Raw genomic sequence first — 6,122 nt, 5'->3', positions numbered from 1 at the left:
AAGACCTCCAAAGAACAGGCGAATCTCAACATAACACCGACTGTTACGTAACAGTCGGGATCATTAATATGTACACCCCCAATATTTGCATATGCCAGCTCATGTTCAAGCATTAGACAAGGGCAGCAAGTATTAACGTCTGGATCTGTGCACAGCTGAATCATCAGACTAGGTAAGCAAGCAAGGACAACAGCGAAAAATGGCAGATGGAGCAATAATAACTGACATGATCCATGATATCATGATATTTTTAGTGGATATTTGTAAATTGTCTTTCTAAATGTTTTGTTAGCATGTTGCTAATGTACTGTTAAATGTGGTTAAAGTTACCATCATTTATTACTGTATTCACGGAGACAAGACTGTCGTTATTTTCATTTTTTAAACACTTGCAGTCTGTATAATTCATAAACACAACTTCATTCTTTATAAATCTCTCCAACAGTGTGTATTGTTAGCTTTAGCCACGGAGCACCATCAAACTCATTCAGAATCAAATGTAAACATCCAAATAAATACCATACTTACGCGATTAGACATGTTGCATGACGAACACTTTGTAAAGATCCATTTTGAGGGTTATATTAGCTGTGTGAACTTTGTTTATGCTGTTTAAGGCAAGCGTGAGCTCCGTGGGCGGGGAGCGTGAGCATTTAAAGGGGCCGCAGCCTAAATCGGCTCATATTTAATGATGCCCCAAAGTAGGCAGTTAAAAAAATTAATTTAAAAAAATCTATGGGGTATTTTGAGCTGAAACTTCACAGACACATTCAGGGGACACCTTAGACTTATATTACATCTTTAAAAAAGACGTTCTACTGCACCTTTAATTCGTGGCCACATTGTTATTGTTCATTCTGTTGTTTTAGTTAAATCATAGCCAATATTTAAAAAAAACTGAGGGTATTAATTAGTACAATATTGCCACAATTTAACTAAAATGAGAGAATAAATTAGTTCAACTGAAACAAGGGAACAAATTAACAAATCATGGACACAAATCAGTAATTCATGGGAACGAATTCTTAATTTGTGGCCAGGATATTTGTTTTATCTTTTGCATGTCATGTGCGGGGCTCAATATTGAAGTGGGACTCTTCATGGCTACCCACTATTATTCAGATTCACTGCAAGCTATGCACATTTGGGAACAACATGGACAATCATAATATGTGTAAAATGTATATATGTTAAAGCAAAGTATATTTTTGGGTGTTGTTTTATACTCTTCCTGATTAAAAGGCAACTACAGAAACATGATGTGTATTTTGGTTACTGGTGTTTTCGTTATATTTACATCTAAAAAATATATACAGTATATGTTCAAGCAGACCTTATATCAGAGAATTTTAAAATTTATTGTTTTCCATACCTAAAAAAATAAATAATTAAAATCTTGAAACCAAAAATTTGGGGGGAGAAGCTTACGGAAAAAGTGTAACTGAAGCGATGCCAGTTTACAATTTCTTCGTAACTTGAATACGGAAGGCGGTCTGGTGGAAGCTAGATAGATTTTACTTCATAAATTGGTAAATATGGATTTTTTTTTTTTTTTTTTTTTTTTTTTTTTTACACAAATGCATTGCTTCATATCAGAAGGCCTTTATTAACCCCCCCGAGCCGTGTAGAGTACGTTTATGATGGCTGGATATAAATGGAAGCACTTTCTTCAGCTCATACTCGTGACCCCATTCACTGCCATTATAAAACTCGGATGTGTGAGGATATTTATTACAATATCTTCGATTGTGTTGATCAGAAAGAAAAAAATCATATACACCTAGGATGGCTTGAGGGTGAGTAAAGCTTGGGCTAATTTTCATTTGAAAGTGAACTAATCCTTTAACAGGTTATAAAGTAAAATATCTAGCTTCCGCCAGACCACCTTCCATATTCAACTTAGGAAGAAAGCGTAACTGACATTGCATCAGTTAAGCTTTTTCCGTAAGTTGAATACAGAAGGCATAGGATATACAGTTGTGTTCAAAATAATAGCAGTCCAACATCACTAACCAGATCAATCATTGTTTTTGATAGAAATTATATTTCTACATGGCAAATATTTTACTAATAGATGTAGTAGAGTAATAGAAAACCAACAGACACAACAGTCATGACATGCATGCTGTTGATTATGTATAATTGAATCATTAATTGAAATGGGCGTGTTCAAAATAATAGCAGTGTGGAGTTCAATTAGAGATTAATCAATTTCAATTAATTCTGTGAAAAAACTGATGTCAAACAAATGGTCCTTATTTAAGGATGAAGGCAGCAAATGTACTGTGCATTTCTCTCTGAAAATCAGAGTAAAATGGGTCGTTCCAGACATTGTTCAGAAGAACAACGTACTTTGATTAAAAAGTTGATTAGAGAAGGGAAAACATATAAAGAAGTGCAGAAAATGATAGGCTGCTCAGCTAAAATGATATCCAATGCTTTAAAATGGCAACCAAAATCAGAAAGACGTGGAAGAAAACGGAAAACTACCATTCGAATGGACCGAAGAATAGCCAAAATGGCAAAGACTCAGCCAATGATCAGCTCCAGAGAGATCAAAGAAAGTCTAAAATTACCTGTGAGTACTGTGACAATTAGAAGACGCCTATGTGAAGCCAAGCTATCAGCAAGAAACCCTCGCAAAGTCCCATTGTTGAAAAAACGAGACGTGCTGAAGAGGTTACAGTTTGCCAAAGAACACGTTGACTGGCCTAAAGAGAAATGGCGCAATATTTTGTGGACTGATGAAAGCAAGATTGTTCTTTTTGGGTCTAGGGGCCACAGACAGTTTGTCAGGCGACCCCCAAACACTGAATTCAAGCCACAGTACACTGTGAAGACCGTGAAGCATGGTGGCGCAAGCATCATGATATGGGGATGTTTCTCGTACTATGGTGTTGGGCCTATTTATCGGATTCCAGGGATCATGGATCAGTTTGAGTACATCAAAATACTTGAAGAGGTCATGTTGCCTTATGCCGAAGAGGAAGTGCCCTTAAAATGGGTGTTTCAACAAGACAACGACCCCAAACACACCAGTAAACGAGCTGCATCTTGGTTCCAGACCAACAAGATTAACGTTATGGAGTGGCCAGCCCAATCCCCAGACCTTAATCCAATAGAAAACTTGTGGGTGACATCAAAAATGCTGTTTCTGAGGCAAAACCATGAAATGCAGAGGAATTGTGGTGTGTAGTGCAATCGTCCTGGGCTGGAATACCTGTTCACAGGTGCCAGAAGTTGGTTGACTCCATGCAACACAGATGTGAAGCAGTTCTCAGAAACCGTGGTTATACAACTAAATATTAGTTCAGTGATTCACAACAAAGCAAAATCTTTAAGCATTTTTCAGTTTATACAGTAAATATGTGACTTTGTAAAGAAAAATGCAGACACTGCTATTTTTTTGAACAGCCTAATATTCCTTTTCCTTCAGTTTCTGAAAAGTAATAACAAATTTCATAATTTTTTTCTTCATGTTTTGATTTAGAATATAATGTGCAGTGTTCCCAATGCATTTGTGTGTATTGAAATAAAAGTTATTATATGGATCTTGAGCTTTACTCACTTTTTTTAAACACACTGCTATTATTTTGAACATAACTGTAAGCATTCTGAACTGCGAGAGGCATTAAACTTTATTCATAAGTTGAATACGGAAGGCGGTCTGGCGGAAGCTAGATATTTTACTTTATAACTTGTTAAATATGGATATTTTTCTTACACAAGCACATCGCTTTGCTACAGAAGGTCTATATTAAAGCCCAGGAGCCGTGGAGTACGTTTTACTTTGGATGGATGCACTTTCTTGATCTTTACTCGCTGATCCCATTCACTGCCATTAAAAAGCTTGGATGTGTCAGGATATTTATTAATATAACTCCGATTGTGTTCATCTGAAAGAAGACATTCATATACACCTTGGCTTGAGAGTGAGTAAAGCTTGGGGTAATTTTCATTTTAAAGTGAACTAATCCTTTAAACCTAGTCCTACCCATAACTTACCCCTAAAATCAGAGGGAAATGATAAGTGAATAACACTGATGTTGAAGCACCTAACTCTGTTTTGTAAGCCTAAACATGACATAAACTGTAAACTCATCCCTCAAATCTGATGGGTTGATTGGAATGTTGTTCCAGTATCAATAAAGATGTCGATCCAGGAACATGTTGCACTTGGTGAAATCATGTTCACCTTTATCTAATATACTGTATATCAGCCATCGCAGCTTTATAATAAAAATAATAAAAGCTCACCTTTATTATTAATCAAGGTGATTGACTTGACTATTAGATGAAAATCAGATGGAGGGCATTTCCCGTCATGAATTTCATGACACAATACTGTTCTTTGAACCAATGCTTTTTTCTTTTTCTTTTTTCTTAAAGAAAAAAATGACCTTGCACTAATTTTTAAAGTGTCTGATATAATTGTTTTAAATGTGAAACACACACATAAAAATACACCAAAGAAGAGGCTACTGTTTATTGATAAATTAAAAATGGTAAGATTTGACAAAAGGACAGTAAGATAAAGTACTTTTGTGTGTGTGTGTGTGTGTGTGTGTGTGTGTGTGTGTGTGTGTGTGTGTGTGTGTGTGTCACATTTAAATCAATCATTTAACATTAAAAAAATGTCTTAGGATTTAATGACACTTTAACACACTGGTTTCTTTCATCACACCACAGCAAGAGACATTTCACAGTTGTGTCTTCAACCATTATGTTTTCATTTCATTTTACACACTTTATTTAAAATAATCAGCTAAAAAAAAAAAAAAAAGCATGTATAGAGCTCTACAGTATGTTTAAAGAAATACATTGTCATTATGCTTATGTTAACAAATCTTCTGTATTCCAAAGTCTTTAGATATTGTAGCTATTTAGATACAGATACATAGTATTGCCAGTTTTAGGTTGTGTTGAGAAACGTGTCTATAAGAGGTCATTGAAGATAAGATACAAGATGGACGCACTAAACTGAAAATACAGTTGAGGCACAAGAACAAGGACAAGTGCATTATGCCAATGAAATGCAGCACAAAGTAAGGAAATTATTCTTTTAGATTATCAAAGTAAAAATCACACAGTTTAAATTTTTTTTTTTGGTAACACTTTACAATAAGGCCCCATTAGTTAAGGATAATGCATTAACTAACAATGAGCAATAAATCTGTTACAGTATTTATTCATCTTTGTTAACGTTAATTAATAAACATACAACTGTTCATTGTTAGTTCATGTCAGCTCAGGTTCATTCAATAATATTAACATACAAATTGATATTAATAATGTATTAGTAAATGTTGGAATTAAAATGAACTAAGATTAATAAATGCTTTAGAAGTATTTTCACTGTTAGTTCATGTTAATGTTGTTAACTAATGTCAACATATGAAATCTTATAATAAAGTTTTTCCCTTTTTTGTATCATTTGCTTCACTGGAACCATGTTCTTGAATTTAAAATGAACTTAATTTAAAGAAGGTGTTTTAAGCTAGCAATGTGCAATAATGATTTGACCACAAGAGGAATTAATGTCCAGTCATTTAAAGGGATTTGGTGACCCCTATGGGTCCATAGCGATACTGCAGGTTTTTTGCCAAATAATTTTTGGCAATATTTAAACCATTTGAAACATATAGAAGTATGCCTATATAACACTGTTCATCTGTAATGATTGCTTAAATGGCTTTGCAGTTTTTCAGAATCATAACAAAGTAAATACATACCCTTGGCTCGTCCTGCAAAGAGCTGAAAACTCCAGTGCTCTTTGTTTGCAAATATGCCTTTTTATAGAAGTTACAAGTATTTTATTTAGGCCCAAAGTGCATTATGAATGTAGGCATATTATCTCCTAAATATCTCTGTATATAATGGTATGGACACTAGCTAAAGAATCACTTTACAGTAATTTGATTTAAAATGTTTTTGTTTGAGGTGTGCTATTTGTTTCTTCCTAAACACTGAATGCACTGAACACTGAAAATGTAAGATGAACCATGCTAACTACTATAGATTATTATTATTATTATTATTATTATTATTATTATTATAAAGAATCTTTTAAAGATAAATGTTTGAGGTTCCACTAAGATACATGCATGAAATAAATATTTGGA

The sequence above is a fragment of the Megalobrama amblycephala genome, linkage group LG11 (assembly GCF_018812025.1).
Source record: "Megalobrama amblycephala isolate DHTTF-2021 linkage group LG11, ASM1881202v1, whole genome shotgun sequence".
NCBI lineage: Eukaryota > Metazoa > Chordata > Actinopteri > Cypriniformes > Xenocyprididae > Megalobrama > Megalobrama amblycephala.
The sequence above is the reverse complement of the archived record's forward strand: the minus strand, read 5'-3'. Positions refer to the sequence as shown.